At 34.2% G+C, this 17,519-nt stretch overlaps 1 protein-coding gene and 1 long non-coding RNA gene across 2 annotated transcripts in view; one reads left to right on the forward strand and one right to left on the reverse strand.

Annotated features, from left to right (window-relative positions):
- Positions 1 to 17,519, reverse strand: part of EYS (EGF-like photoreceptor maintenance factor) — a 1,911,700-nt gene that overhangs the window by 784,314 nt on the left and 1,109,867 nt on the right. The window lies entirely within an intron of this gene.
- Positions 1 to 17,519, forward strand: part of LOC118152883 (uncharacterized) — a 35,528-nt gene that overhangs the window by 11,306 nt on the left and 6,703 nt on the right. The window contains exons 3-4 of the long non-coding RNA XR_004741858.3: positions 2,672 to 2,728; positions 3,548 to 3,653. This is a non-coding gene — a long non-coding RNA (uncharacterized LOC118152883). The remainder of the gene's footprint in view (positions 1 to 2,671; positions 2,729 to 3,547; positions 3,654 to 17,519) is intronic.

Consider the following 17,519-nt stretch of genomic DNA (forward strand, 5'->3'; position numbering starts at 1 on the left):
AGTAAAGCACAGATACTACATAATCAATATACAAAACCAAGTGTTTCTACACACTAATAACAAACAAGCTGAAAAAGTAATCAAGAAAATAGTCCCATTCACAATAGCTACAAAAAATACCTAGAAATAAACTTAACCAAGGAGTTAAAAGACCTCTGTAGGGGAAACAACAAAACACAGATGAGATAAATTGAAGGGGCCACAAGCAAATGAAAGGATACTTAACGCTATGGATCAGAAGAATATTTTTTAAATGACCATACTTCCCAAAGCAATCTACAGAGTCAATACAATCTGTATCACAATACCAGTGACATTCTTCACAGAACTTAAAAAACAAACAAACAATGTTAGAATTTATATGGAATCCCAAGACTCCGAATAACCAAAGCAATACTGAGCAAAAAGAACAAAGCTGGAAGCATCACACTCTCTAATGGGGGAAATGAAGGGATACTGGCTAATATGTACAGACATAGAATTGTATTGAAGACATAAGTTCAAGCCTTCAATAGCACAATAAGATGACTGCAGTTAACAATTTATTTTATATTTCAAAATAGCTAGAAGAGAAAACTGAAATGTTCCCAACTCACAAAAAAAAATATTTGAGGTGACAGATATCCTAAAGACCTTAATTTGATCATTACACATTGTACACACGTATTACAATATCAGAGATTTCCTGTTTGCTTTATGGTGATTCTGGAAATGTACTACAGCTTACTACACAAAAATGTACTATAAAATGGAAAGACTAAATATAAATACAAGTCAAATATAGCTGCACGGTTTAGGTGTCCATAAGCCTTCACATCTGGTGATCCTGCTAATGCAGGCCAAGTACATATGGTCCTGCTGCTGTCACTGCCGTTTTTATCATTTGTTTGATAGAGATGAGAAGGAGCCTCTAAGGGTCAGCTCTTCCAGTTATTTGAGATGGCTCTTCACGTGGCCCATTACAGATTGATTTATTTCAGAAGTCAACGTGGGAGAATTGTGTGTGGTGGTAAGAATAAAGATCAGAAGAAAAACACACAGATTCAAATTTGGTTCAATAGATTTAGGGTGTTTCTAAAACCAATTGTTTCCCCCTCATCTTGACCTGAAAGAAACGTATGTGGCCACCTTCAGAATGTCAAACTCAGGTTTTGATTTTATGAGAAATATAAAATATAACTTTAAGTCTGTTTGCTCATCAATTTAATGAGGAATTTGAGAAACCATGTAAATATTTCGCCTACAAAATTCAGAAAAATGATTTATTACCTCAACAGAAGACATTTAAAAATTATATAGGCACATCAAAAAGCAGACACAAAGTACTTCTCAAATATCAATTTACACCCTGACACTTATTCTTAAAAAATAGCACTCAGGTATGTTTAGATGAGACATAATACAAAGAAGGCAAAGAAAGAAGTAGCTAAAAATCACTGCAATGACATCCTTTAATAATCCCACACATACTATTCCTTAGTTGTAAAGCATACGTTTGTGAAGGGATTCACTAAAAACACTTTGCTATCCCATGCAAGACGAAAGAGCATATTTTTACGAACTAATGTGAGTTAAAATTGTAATATTAATCCTGCAATGTCGCCACGAGAAAGTACTAATTTTCAGCCTGAACTTCATTTATTTCAATAAAAAAAAATCATGTTTATGATAGTTACTATCCAACATTTATTAGTCAACTTATATTCATTAGGCAACCAATGAAGATTTAGAAGAAAATTAGATGTTTCCAAAATAAAAAAGAAAGATATATGTGTCATTTAATAAAACTCTGGGGATATTTGCTTTCTTATACCTTTATATATTTAGGAACATTATGAGTTGAAATATAAAAGTCTAAGTTTAGTTAGTAACAGTCATGCTGTGTTCTTTATTAGGTTGAAGAATACAGAAAATTTAGTGGCATGTTAATTTTACAGCATTTATCTTAATGTGAAATATTTACCCAATGATGTATAACAAAAAATATTATTACAAGTAAATACTTTAATATGAATAAATAGAAATAATGGTAATTGGTGTGCATGAGTCAGGCTGCAGTCAGTATCAACTGATACACTTAAGACTAATGAATAAAAATTTTGCTAACATGACCTTTTGGAGTCTATGATTACAGCAACAATGTGGAAATCTTAATGTCACTCACAAAGTAAATATTAGTAAATGACAAATACAATCATGTAAGTTAAATTTCAACCAAAAGAGTAAATAAATGACCATGTGTCTATTTCCAAATTAAACATTTGTTTTACTACCTTTTGATACATGTCAGAATGATAGAAGCTATTAATTATGTGATCAGTGCTACAAATGGGCACAACTAGAAAGAAAGGGGATCTCTGGGACTCCCACTTTGGGCCCATGAATCGCCAACCAGAAGGGGTCTCACATAGTGTCATCTGTTGTCAACATGATTTTAGATAAGATTGTAGACCACCCATGGGAACATGACTTAGTTACTGGTTTCAGAGAAATTTTGTGCTGAAAAATAATACTAAACCCATGATTCACCTTTTGTTTCAGGATATTCTTATCAAGAAACAATTATTTGCTCATCTGGTCAAAATGAGTTTACTTATTAACAGTTGCTTTAAAACCTTAATTATGCTCATTAATTGTAAATTCTTATATTCCCATTTTTGTCCATTTTTAGTTCCCCAACCTAAAAGACCCTCTTCTTTAATCATTTGAACCTTCTCTCCAGAGCCAGGTAAATATCTTATTTCTAACTTTCTTCTCTTGAGACACTGCTCACATTGTGTCAGTGTGGTGTTTTTTTAATCCATTATAGTGAGTTATAATAAACTTATTTTTATTCATTAATGGATACTGATGTTTCAGTGACTTCTATATATAAATTTATAATTTGTTCATCTAAGGCCAGCACAAATCTTCAGTGATGTTTTCCTACTATTAAAATATAATGAAATTACACATACGTGATACCATGGGGGGTTACTTCCCTGTTTTAGAAACATAGTGACTAGGAAACAGCACATATATTTTCTATTAACATACACTCAACCTTTATTTATTTTTCTTTGTTCATGTAGATTATTGCTTAGAATCATAGAAGGAATATGAAAGAATACTTTAAAAGCAACTTTTAAGTCCTTTTGGCATTCTAGAAGCTTATTAAATTAATCATAAATTTGCATACTCTAGATGACAGGCACCACAGGTCCTAACTTTTCAATTCCTGCTATTAATATTGACAGCCACCATGAATTACTAGTTCATCAGAAGTGATTTGATGTGGTAAATTTTCATGTATAGTAGACTGTTTCACAAACCTGCATCAGAAGAAGGTCTTTGTCAAAATTTAGCATGGAAACTACTCAAGAAGAACAATGCCGCATATTTGTTAAACAATCTTTGTAGTCAGAAAGCCTAAGTTCAATTTGCCAATCTGTGAGACTTTCGGTAATTTACTGAAACTTCAGTTTTCCTCAACTACAAAATAATATAGCATTTGTGTTGTTTCAATTGTACATCTCACTTATGTTCTTTCTTTTTGGCTACTATAAAGGAGAGGAAACACATCATTCAGGAAAATGGACAGCCACATTTTCTTTCAAGCTGAGCTGTTTCTCGTGGGTTTCTTGACATGAGGCAATGGCCAACAGGAAATATAGGTGAGAAAACATAAATTTACAAATATCTTTCTGTTTTAGTTTACATTATAATTAAGTCAGCAGAACACTATCAGGTTTGAATTACTAAAGACATTTTTTGTGTTCACAAGTTCTTATAACTCTTTCCCAATGTCTCTTCTTAATTTGACAAGTTTTCTCATGCGGTATATATTACCTGAAAATAATATGTTACATTTTTCCAATATACTGTATTTCTGCCTCTCATTATACTCAACAAATAGGTTCTACTGTATAGTTTTCTCTGAATATTAAATGAGAAAAAAATACTAAGTGCTTAACACAGTTCTAGGCACATAGTAAATGTTTAATACCAGACAAATACCATCATGATTGGGTTCTCCGCCCAATGCTGCCACTTAGCAGTCCTGCTCTATTAAACAAGTCAGTTAAACACCCAAAGCCTTAACTTCCTCTTGTTTAAAATGGGGAAAAGAACAGAAAGCATCATTTAATTTGTGAGATTGTTGTATTAAAAACATTAGTGTTCTGATTTTTTTTTTAAGAGACAAGGTCTGTGTAGACCAGGTGCTGAAGTGCAGTGGCATGTTCATAGTCCACTGTAACCTCGAACTCTTGGGCTTAAGCTATCTTCCCTCCTTGGCCTCCCAAGTAGCTAAGACTACAGGTACGTGCCTCCATACCCAGTTAATTTTTTGAAATAATTTTTGTAGAAATAGTTTCTTGCTATATTGTCTAGGCTGGTCTGGAACTACTGGCCTCAAGCCACCTTCCTGCCTTGGCCTCCCAAAGTGCTGGGATTGCAGGTGTAAGCCACTGTTCCCAGGCTTGTTCTGAATTTTTAATTATTTTTTAAAGAAAATCACACTACCGGATTTCAAACTATACTACAAGGCTACAGTAATCAAAACAGCATGGTACTGGTACCAAAACAGAGATATAGACCAATGGAACAAAACAGAGGCACCGGAGGCAACACAACATACATACAACTATACAATCTTTGATAAACCTGACAAAAACAAGCAATGGGGCAAGGATTCCATGTTTAACAAATGGTGTTGGGAAAACTGGCTAGCCATGTGCAGAAAGCAGAAACTGGACCCCTTCCTGACACCTTACACTAAAATTAACTCCAGATGGATTAAAGACTTAAACATAAGACCTGGCACCATAAAAACCCTAGAAGGAAATCTAGGCAAAACTATCCAGGACATAGGAGTAGGCAAGGACTTCATGAACAAAACACAAAGAGCATTGGCAACAAAAGCCAAAATAGACAAATGGGACCTAATGAAACTCCACAGCTTCTGCACGGCAAAAGAAACAGTCACTAGAGTGGATCAGCAACCAACAGAATGGGAAAAAATTTTCGCAGTCTACCCATCTGACAAAGGGCTGATATCCAGAATTTACAAACAACTCAAGCAGATTTACAGGAAAAAAACAAACAAGCCCATTCAAAAGTGGGCAAAGGATATGAACAGACACTTTACGAAAGAAGACATATATGAGGCCAACAATCATATGAAAAAATGCTCATCGTCACTGGTCATCAGAGAGATGCAAATCAAAACCACATTGAGATACCATCTCACGCCAGTAAGAATGGCGATCATTAAAAAATCTGGAGACAACAGATGCTGGAGAGGATGTGGAGAAAAAGGAACACTTTTACACTGTTGGTGGGAGTGTAAATTAGTTCAACCATTGTGGAAGACAGTGTGGCGATTCCTCAAGGCCTTAGAAATAGAAATTCCATTTGACCCAGCAATCCCATTACTGGGTATGTATCCAAAAGACTATAAATCGTTCTACTATAAGGACACATGTACACGAATGTTCATTGCAGCACTGTTTACAATAGCAAAGACCTGGAATCAACCCAAATGCCCATTGATAATAGACTGGATTGGAAAAATGTGGCACATATACACCATGGAATATTATGCAGCAATCAGAAATGATGAGTTTGTGTCGTTTGTAGGGACATGGATGAATCTGGAGAACGTCATCCTCAGCAAACTGACACAAGAACAGAAAATGAAATACCGCATATTCTCACTCATAGGTGGGTGATGAAAAATGAGAACACATGGACACAGAAAGGGGAGTACTAAACACTGGGGTCTATTGGGGGGAAAAGGGGAGGGCCAGTGGGAGGGGGAGGTGGGGAGGGATAGCCTGGGGAGAAATGCCAAATGTGGGTGAAGGGGAGAAGAAAAGCAAAGCACACTGCCATGTGTGTACCTACGCAACTGTCTTACATGCTCTGCTCATGTACCCCAAAACCTATAATCCAATAAAAAATTAAAAAAAAAAAATTATCATAATAAAGCTGTTTGGTCCAGAACAAAAAAAAAAAAAAACAAAAGAAAATCATTGGGCCATTCAGCACAGGAAGTTTTTAATTAGCAGTCCTAGAGACCAATAGTTAACTCTTCCTCACTGCCATCTACACATGCTGCCCTACTGTTCCTGTTGCCTTTACTTGTAGGTAGCTACTTGCATGTCTGCCTTATATTGCATGCTTCTGTCTTATGTGTCACATTTCAGATGCTCCATGAGGGTCTGTTACATTAACATGTGAATAAATAACATAAAAAGATGTGATGAATTAATCTTATTTTTGGAAGTAAGGTGCCTGTTTCTCTGCTTCTAGATTTAGAGAGCATAGAAAAAGAACTATCAGAATGATGAAATAGTACAAACTCTCCCCAGAAGATCTCTGGGTGTATCCAAGACGATACAGTTAACTCTGCTGCAGAGTGAAAAAAATATAGAAAATGTATATTTCTGCCTTTTCAAAAAGCCTCTATTAATTGAAGAAAGGTGATCATTTTGAATATCTCTGGTTCCCCACTGCTCTTTTCATCTCAGAAGGGCCAATTATGTTAGTCATTTGGCTCTATATTCATTATTATTGGCAAAGTGATACAAGCCAAGGTCAGTTTAAAATAATTTCTTTCCTTCAAAGGTATATAAATATGTCATAGGGGAACACGCACACACATTTTCCAATAGTTGTATAGATTTTCTAATTTGTCAATAAAAAGCATAACTCAAGCTAAAAATTAATATGCAGCCCAAACATCTTACATAAGACTGTGCAAATGAGACCATTCAATTTCTCACTGACCTGATGTAGTTTAGGGAAGTTATAGTTTTATGAAATGCACGTTACATCCACTAACTAGCTGTGTTTCGGTATTATAAAATACAGACGAATTCATTTAGTGGAATTAGGAATGTGATTCTCTAACATGACTAAAAGAAAGAAGATTCTCTTTCCTGTCATTTTCTTACCAAATTTCAAGAGCACCTCCAATCAATTACTCACTAAGGGCCTCACACTAGCCCCTACAGATCTTTCAGTTTAAATCATGCTTTCCCTTCAAGGGTTCTACACATCATTTCTCTTCCGTTAACATTGTTTTTAGTTCTCCAATGAAAAATAATGTTTTCTTCTATTTCCATCTCCTATGGATTTAATGCTACACTTGCATTCTTCATTTTTCTAATACCAATACACATGGTACTATTTAACCTGATGGAGAATAAGCTACTTGAGCATAGGGGCATAACTCATATTTTATAATTGAAAGACAAATTTTGATATACTTACTTTAAACTCATGTTTTGTGCTATGGTCAGTAAATAATTTGCTCCCTACCTCATGCTGTCTGTTGTCTGATGTATAAATAGAGCTGGAAGTATGCTTCTTTTTCTTTCCATATGGCCCATTGCTGATCACCTCCCGACCTCCTGCCACCCTTTTATTCATTGCTGTTGTGTCAAAGGAGAAGTATCTCCAAATCCTCTGCTTATAATTCATCAGTACTTTTCACTAGAAATGATGGTAGACCATGGTATTATTTGCAAGTGTTTTGGAAACATTACAAGATAAATAGAAGCCAATGGGACAACTGAGAAACACTACTCTACTGAGATATCGCTTCAAAAGGAAGCATGTGTTTTATGTTTAAAAATATGTGATTTGAAAAAATATCTTTGAAAATTAAAGCAATGTAGAACATCAAAAATATTTCAGAAAATATCTGTGTTCCAATCAGTGCCCTCACATTTGCTGACTGAATGAATCAAACAAATCATAGCCTTTCCATCTCAGTTTTCTTATCTGTAAAATAGACCTCTGATTTTTATTCCCATCATTACCATTCATCTCTCTCTCAGCAAAAGCACTAGGTACCATTAGTATGTACTTGGTCTTATGTGCCTGTGTGTATCCTTTCTACTTCTGTATTCAGTTTTCCACCATCATATCCTTCATAAACTGGTTTCCATCAAGATTCAACACAGATACCTAATTGCTCTGTAAAACCTACCATCTTTTAAAAAAGGTATTTAAGTGGTCTAATTAGCTATATTCCTATTACTTTGGCATGCAATTTTATTAATGTATTATGTTTTCAATAATATTTACTTTTAAAAATGACTTTTCACCCATTTGAATGTAAAATTTTAGGGTCTAGAACTGTGTTTTTGTACTTTTCCAGCTCAGAAACTTGAATAATGTATATCACAGATGCTTACTAAAATCAGTTGAATGGATGGAAAATATAATTTAGACAATTATCATATTTACAGGTTTTTAAATTTTAAAATTACTTCTTTATTCAAAAACTATGCAAAAGAAAACACATTATTGCCAGTATTTGTCATATTAAATGACTCATTTGTCACTTCAGTTTTTTACTTCTATTTTTGGTTTGTTACTTCTATTTGATGATTGATATAGTAAAAATATTAATACTAACATTTATATAGTCTACTCTTTGTCAGATAAGTCAATTGCTTTACAAATATTATTTTATTTAATATCTATAATAATCTTATGAAGAAGACACCATTACAATCCCAATTTAATATGAGTAAACTATGGCTTTGAGAACATATGTATTTTACATTTAACTCTATCATATAAAAATAATCTACAGTATAATAGTAATTGATTTTATCTTTAAAAATAATTTTCTTATGAATGTGTAAGGACACAAAGGTTTTAGGTAATTTCATGGAAATATTCTATTTCATTTTTTCAGAGTTTTAGAATAATAAAAGAATATACTGTTTATCCAGTTTACATGTAAACTAACTGAAGGTAGACAGTAATGTAATTGTCAAGATAGTCCCAGAAGTTTATTCAATGTCATATATTGTTTAGTGAAATCACAATGTTAAACATTTTTCTTTTACTATCGAAATCATCAATCAATATAGTGAAAAATATAGTGAAAGTTAATCTTTCGTAACATGGTACAGTAGAAAGTGCTTTGAATAAACAACAGATTAGCATTATAGTTCTTTATGTCTTTCTAATAACATTATGGCTCTCATTAAGTGTTGTCTGAACTACTGCAAAAACCTGCTAACTGGCCTCCAGACCCGGTCTTCTTCTAGGATTCTCCCCACCTTACTACTTTCCCTTAACAGTTTTGATTATGTCACTTTACCACTTTATGATATTGCGTGCTCCATAAAATTCAAACTATTTAGTAGAACATTCAAGACCTTTCAAAGAATGTCACTTTCTAATTTTGCCATTTACTTTACATTACTGCCCATTATTGCCAACTCCCACCAATCTCTTACTGTAAATGCCAGCTGCACTGGACAATTTACTCTTGTCTGTCACACTGGGAAATGCATCATTCCCTGAACTACAAATGCTAGGCTCTTTGTTTTAAATCCTTTTTTCTCCAAATATGAAGCCACTTTTTTTTTTATTCCTGAAGTTTAACCCTGCCTCAGTCTACAGTACAAATCCTATATTTAAAGATAATTTCAAGCACTTTAAACCAGAAGATTAAACTACTTCTCAACACTTTAAACAGCTGTACTGACACGTTACTAGATACAGAATTCTTTCTGTAGAGGCTGAATTTATCAGGATAGGCTAGGTTAAACTGGAGTGGAAAAAAACACCCAAATCTCCATGGCATAATACAACATGGTTTACTTTTTCATTTTTCTTACTTAGCACCAAGAGAATGAATTGACTGTTGAGAGCCTTGGAGGGTTCTGAAAATATTGGAGCAGAAACAATGAAAATAGAGCCAGTCTGTTCCCTCTAAAGTGGGAGTTTGAGGCCGGGTGCAGTGGCTCATGCCTATAATCCCAGCACTTTGGGAGGCCGAGACAGGTGGATCACGAGGTCAAGATATCGAGACCATCGTGGTTAACATGGTGAAACCCCATCTTCACTGAAAATACAAGAATTAGCTGGGCATGGTGGCATGTACCTGTAGTCCCAGCTACTCAGGAGGCTGAGGCAGGAGAATTGCTTGAACCCAGGAGGCAATGGTTGTGGTGAGCCGAGATCACGCCATTGTACTCCAACCTGGGTAACAAGAGCGAAACTGCACCTCAAAAAAAAAAAAAAAATCCAAAACAGGGAGTTTGAAATTCCGCATTCGAAATGAGCATTCAGATTGGTGTGAAAATCAGTCTCATGAGTCCAGTGCCATGCCTCACATACACACATGCAGAAATTATGGGCAAGCTTTTTCAAGCAAGCAGTAATTGTTTTAAAACTATATAAAAATGTTATTTCATTCATTTTCTCCAAATTGTAGTGGTCTACTTTGTAACTCATACCAATAGTAACTCATCAAATACTCACTGGAGATTTAAGAAAAAGTCTGCTATTTCACACATAAAAACTGGAAATTTTATTTCCTATGGGTGTGAACCATTCATAAGTACACCACCAGGAGTTACAGTAAATAGCAATTCTTTATCTTTAAATCTGTCATTAAATGACTCTGTTACCATACATCAATCATACCAATGGATTGCTTATGTGATGTAGAAGATACAGTACCAAATTTTATCTCAACTTGCAAATACTTTAATTGTGGATATTCTTGTAAACTTTAAAAAATATTTTCCCCACAGTAATTCTCATACTTAAAAATGAGAACAGTGAAGAAAAATAATCTTTATGTAATGTTACAGTTCAGCTAATGTTGATAAGACTACATCAAAGTTTACAGCCAAAGGGGTAACAAAACATAAAATATATTCCAGAATTAAGCATTGATTAGTAAGAGAAAAGGAAAATGTGCAGATTAAATGTCAGCTGTTGAAATTCTCTGATGTTTCATTATTTTTGATAGCAGTAAACATGATAAATCTCAAATTTACCAGGCAGAATGTCACGTAATTTTTCAAATGTGGTTTAGCTAAAATGGGTTTGTCGCTTGCACAATCAGCTTGTTAATTTGGCTGGCACTTACTCTACTGCTGTTGCATAGATTCTCAACTATAAGCTACAACATACATTTTAATTTGCTGGACATCAGGTTAAACAAAAAATATGTATTCATTCAAATTGTGTTGTAGTTATACTGATTATTGTCATCAGATATTTCTAAGACTTTTTTCCCAGTTTTTATTCAAATTGAAATGAGAATATATCATATTTTCATAAATAACATTGATATTTATTATCCTTTACTGTTTGTACAATGATGTTTTTTTTTAAATCCAATATTTCAGGTGAACAGTTTTCTTTAAATATGACTTATTTTAGTTATGAATGTATATAGTGTGCTATTTTTGTCATTATTATAAAAAGCCATTGAAAACTCACAGCTGTCTCTTCATTCAGTATGCAAACAGCCAAAAAATCATGTATATGCTATATGTGATTATATATAATCATATGTATATATACAGATCTTGCATGTATGTGTGTGTATATATATATGTGATTTTATATATATATTCACCTATGTGTGTGTGTATATATATACTCACATTTATACACACACACACACACACACACTCTCTGATACATATAGATAGATGAATTAATATAAGATTTAAGGAAAACCTCTTTTAAAGATTAGCATAAAATATAGTATAAATTCAGCTCAAACTGATGCCACAGAAAGTTAGTCCTGAAATAGTCTCAGAGAACATATTTAAATTTCTCATCTTCAAAGAGGAAACAGGCTTAGAGGGCTGAATTAATTTGATCAAGTAATCTAATGGTGTTACAAACAAGGTCAAAATAAGAACCCAGATCTACTCACACCAAGTGTTCATTCCAGTATATCTTAAGTGTATCAACTCAATATTCCAAGCTATTTAAAGACACCTACTTTGTGCAAAGTAATAAAAGTTAGACAAAGTGCTTAATATCTGTCCTCTACACTTAGGATTTTAAGTCTGATTTAATTTTTTATTAGTTTGAACACTTTCAGCTATTAATGCCAAAAAAGAAATCAAATTCAAGCACCATGTTAAAAGTAAGTTAATGCATATATTCACCTATAGGAAGAACAAAGGAGGTAAAGTGAGCTCAGGTTTGGTTGGCTCAGCCATATTCTCATGTTGCCAAGTTTCTTTCCATAGCACATTTATCCTAAGGTTAACTCAATCATTAGCTGCTAGAAACCATCAGAATTGTATTTTCTAGCTTTTATTCAATGAAACAAAAAATAAATCACCTTTTTTTCTTAGAAAGTGCTAGCAAGCTGCTTTTTCTGTTTTACTGGTCTAAGGTAACTTAGCTTGTCCATTCCTGATCTACTCACTTACAAGGGGAATAGAGCCAATATTTTGGCTTACACAGCCAGTGGGGAGTGAATACTGGGGACTCAAATGTCCATTATCCATATATCAGTTTATTCTTAATTAAGCAGTATTGACCACCATATATCATTCTTTTCAAAATACTTTACCTATATATGTGTAATTTAGCTAGGGATTTACTTTTTAAGTAAATATTTAAATTTCTCATCACATAAAAAGATAGCTTATTTTTTCAAATATGGCTCTGCCATTTTTGTTGATATTGACAAAAGTTCTTACATTCTATTTGCCTCAGCTCACTCATCAGTTTAATGGACATAGCAGTTTCTATCTCATAGATTTTTATAGAAGGAATGAATGAATACAGTAAATAGCTTAAAGTGTTGGATAACATATAACAAATATTTTATCAATGTAATGTAGAGCTATTATTATATTATGGTTGATATTATAATTGTCTTATCATTGATATGACAACACAAAAATTGTATTTTAGAACGAAGATTTCAGAAAAATTCTTTTTGCTCACAGTTTGCAACTGGTGGGAGCTAAGATCTTACAAAAAGTGTTGCAAACAGTAGCTAACAAAATTTTTACCTGCAGATTCCTAAGTATATTTCTTGTATGTTACTTCCTCAATGAACTTTTTGCTACTTCCTCAAAGTATTTTCATAGATTCCAAATTAGAAATAAAAGCCATAGCAGTGGCAGTGTCTACCAACCTACTTTATTAAACAATGAGTATTATCACTGAACTATCAACAAATTTATCAAGATTTACTCTGTTGGCCACTGGAGCTGACCTGAATATGATCAAGTTATGCTTCCTGTTTTTAGGATAGAGAATTAGAAATTTTTTTCTGCAAAGGGCCAGACAGTAAATATTTCAGGCTCTGTGGGTTTGGGGCTCTAACACAAATATTAACCTCTATCTTTGTAATGTGAAAAGCCATGGACGATATATAAATATAATAAATTGGCATAAATATGTTTCAATAAAATTTTATGTACCAAAAAGTATGTGTCAACTTCTATGAAATGAGGGAAAGACTCCCTGCTGTCTTCCCTTCAAGGAGTAAAACATTTATACCCTATGGTTAAACATAAATATGGCCAAAGATATTGGGTCAAGAGCATTAAAAAATGGGAAATGTTGGAGGTGCTGAAGAATTATTTATTCCCAACATCGATGGTTCCTTTCATGTAAAAGGAGTTTTTTTTAGAGTTAAATTCTTCCTTAGCTCCAGCTTCTCTCTCACTTCTCACTAGGAAAGAGGACATCATTATCTGAATCAAAATTTTAAAATTGGAATACTCCCGTTTTTTCCCTTCCTGTTTCTCTCTGGTGGCCTCAAGGGATTAGATTCCTCTCTGCTTATTCATAGTTTTGGAGAGGCAAGCTCTGTTTCTGAAGAGGGAAGCCTGCCCTAATCTAGTACCAACAACCAAGTAAGTCTGATTTCCTGGATAGACATTTAGCAACTCATTTGCCCTCAGATGCAAGCTACATTCTAGGGTTAGTTTAATTAATAATAAGGGGACATTTTGATCTCTCGTGTTTCTAAGACATAGATCACTACTTACTATGTCTTATTTTACTTCAGACTTTAATAGGGAAGGAAGGTGTTTACTGTGTGCTTTCTAAAATTCTAACATGTATGATCTTATTCATGACATATAGACACAGATTACAATTTTGCAGAGGCTTTCGAAGTACTCAGTGTCCATGACTTTGGCCATTAACTTCTAATATGTGGGAAAATAATTTTGATCTTGGCAGTTGAAAGAGGCTAAATTGAGCCACGGGATGTTCTTCAGTTGACTTTTCACTGTTATGACTTGGGCAGGTGTCATTATACCTTGAGTGAAAATCACATGAGATTTTCAGTTTGTTAAGACACATCAGTTTTTGGTGTTCCTGTTTACAGATGGGCCACCTTGCTAAACCTTAAGGGAATGGCATGAAGGCCTTACCTTTAAGCACAAGTGACTGCCTCTAATTACAGGTGGAACATGAATGCCTTCACCCAATACTGGATGTATACAAACCTAGTAAACAAAGGCAGATTATGTTGATTCAGCAAAGTTATGGGGTTCTGCAAAGACTGCACCTCAGCAAAGGGTATATGAGCCAAAAAAGTGGCTGTTGTAAGCTTTAGTAAAAATGCTGCTCATTCATGTCAGAAAGCACCATCATGGCTCTGCCAGATGGAATGAAGGGCCCACTCCAAAGCTTCAACTGGCTTGGCTGGCCTTAGGTGTAGGTTGCTATGGCTTGACATTGAACTACTTAGGTTTGCCTTACAGTCATGGCTGAGGCTAATATATAACATAGAAAAAGGATGGTATCCATACTGGCATTAAGCACTGGTGAGTAGCATAACATTTGTTACCTTAAATTACAAGACGAATTATTCCTGTGGATGCTCTGGTTAAGATTTGCTTTCAAATCATCTGTGCTTAGAACAAAGCAGTGTTAGATTAAGTACCCCAAATTCCATTGGGTGCTGAGGACCAAGGAAAATTCATGGGACTTGTCCTCAGGATTAAGGGCCATAAAACTCTCCAAAGAATAAATGAGTTGCAAAGATATCAAAGTTAAGAAACATAGCACATCTTCAAGGACATTTATGAAATTAGGGCTCTGAAGAAGGGAAAGAGAGCCAGGTAGGACAAGGATAGATGAAGGTATGGCCCGAGTTAAATGCTATTCTAATGGGAGGTATTCACTAGATATGATTTTCAAACAAAAATGTGAAGGGAATAAATATTTGTTTTAACAGTGGATGCTTTTATCAGACTCAGAGCTTACTGATTTAGGAATATGAAAGGAAAAACAAATATTTGGGACACATAGTGGTCCCAAAAAGGGATAGTATTGAGACCAAGGCAAGAAAGTGCTGCCTCTACTGTGTTAGAAATGGTAAGTGACCAGCTTAAGAAGCAGCTAAAATTGATAAGCACTTGCTGAATGGGCCTGCAGGAAGGAAGAGAAGGACAGGGAAATGTTAGAGAACCCTTTAGGATTAAGAAAAGACAACGTATTTAGTGGCTCATGACAGAAGACTTGGTTTTCTCTAAGCCATTAGGAGGCCAAAACTGGAAAAACAACAGAAGCTTCAGTTTATGACTACTTTGATGATAATTCTCCAACTGAAATAAATGTATGGATGTTAAGGGAAATTTCCATAGGCAGTATGTGGCATTGGACTGACTATGTTTCTATTTATATTTTTGCTCAATAGGCAATCAGGAGATACTGATTAACTATTCATTGATCCAAACTGAGGTGGTGACAAAATCACCCTTATGTGAGTCTTTACCCTTTGCAAACCCACCCACTCAGTGTTCTGATTACTAGGATCTAGCAGAAATCCAGAGAACATTTCCTTGTTTTCTACACTTATTTCACTAGAAAATCCTCTCAATGATTATAGAAGATTAGTTCTGAGCCCCAAGATTGCTAACCACCAAATGAAGCATGTTATATACTCAGTTGAGGAGGCTATTAGTAAACTCCTCCAAAACAAAGGACTTCCGATGGACTGAACTTTTTACACTGAATCCAAAGGCAAACATGTATTAATTATTGGGCCTAAGGGTTACTGAAATAGACTACTGTCAATGTTTATGATTCATTAATTTACTAGTCAACAAATATTTTCTATATTATGATTATATAAATACTGAGAATTTAAATTTAAAGATGATAGCAAACTCAGAAAGAACTCAAGAGAAAAACAGACAAAGGATATTATATGCTGGTTTTAAAGAAGTAATAGCTATTTAAAAAGTGTTATTTTTCAACTCTAACCTTTTACTGCAATCAAACGTGATTAAAAGTGGTTACAGAGGATCTCAAAATTCAATGATTACAGAGTTTGTAATATTAGAAATAAAAAGGTTAAATACTTAATTCCTGGAACATGGACTGTTTTCTGACATGGAAAGTTAAGTTGGCTCAAAGCAAAGGGAGAATACAGTTATTTATGTGGCTTTGTGAAAGGACATATCATGATCTATTCCACAATATTTTAGTTTTGAAAAATAGCCTCTGTGAGAGGAACAAAGTATCTTACAGTATCTTGGAGTGTCTTACAACTCACTGTTATTTGTCAGATAACAGAGGTTAACAGCTATGATGCACTAAGAAAATTCTAAACACTGGGGGCTATCGGGGGGAAAAGGGGAGGGCTAGTGGGAGGGGGAGGTGGGGAGGGATAGCCTGGGGAGAAATGCCAAATGTGGGTGAAGGGGAGAAAGGAAGCAAAACACACTGCCATGTGTGTACCTACGCAACTGTCTTGCATGTTCTGCTCATGTACCCCAAAACCTAAAATGCAATAAAAAATTTAAAAAAAATGTATATTTGTTAAATATTTATTAAAATATTAAAAGTATAAAAAAATTCAAGAGATTTTGAATAATAAGTGATTTAAAAAGAGATAGCACTTTGTTTTATAGTCATCATGGTGTATATAACTCATTGTCAAAATTATTGATGTAACCTATTTACTGTAGGTAGACAGGGGCACAATGATTACACTTGATTAATTGCTTGCATAGTAGCAGAGCGGCAAGCATATGGTCTGTATGTTAAAAACATAAACTTCAACCAGAAGCTGTCCCTAGATCTGTTTCTAAGGAAAACTATCCATGTGTTGACATGGTCAATTCGAGAATGAACTTAAAATCAACTTAGAATAATATAGAATCACAAGTCCCCAAGGAATCCTAAAGGGTCATCTAATTCAGTCTGTGGCTGCCTTCACATAAATCATCCAGGCTTAATGAACACTGGGAGGCTTTTCTGAGAGATACCTAGGCAAGGAGGTGAACACATTCCTAGGAAGCAGAATCTTCTCCTTCAAAAAGCTTATAACCATGCTGCTACAATTTACACTAACTTATTATTTTTTACAGTTAATACACTAGAAAATACAGGTCACTATAATAAACTACATAGCTAGGATAATTATTCTAGTTAAGAATTTCAGAACATCGATTCAAGGTTTTTTTCTTCATACTCCATTGTTATAGTACAGGTAAAAAGTAATACAAAGATAAGGTTTTCTAAACTTTGGCTCATTAAAATATAATTTAGCATTTGTGTATAAATTTATCTACAGAGATTTAGTGGCACTTAATCCAGAGAGACAGTTTAGAGTGCTTTTTCATGCTAAGCAGACATAACATTTTTGAAGAAAACCTTAGAAAGAAAGAGAAAATTTTATTGGAGCCACCATTTTATATGACAGTTTATTGTTGTCAGAATGTTTGTTAATGTATCAACTGCTCATTCTTAACCTGAAATCATGCAGACAT

This window comes from Callithrix jacchus, chromosome 4 (genome assembly GCF_049354715.1).
Source record: "Callithrix jacchus isolate 240 chromosome 4, calJac240_pri, whole genome shotgun sequence".
NCBI classification, from domain to species: domain Eukaryota; kingdom Metazoa; phylum Chordata; class Mammalia; order Primates; family Cebidae; genus Callithrix; species Callithrix jacchus.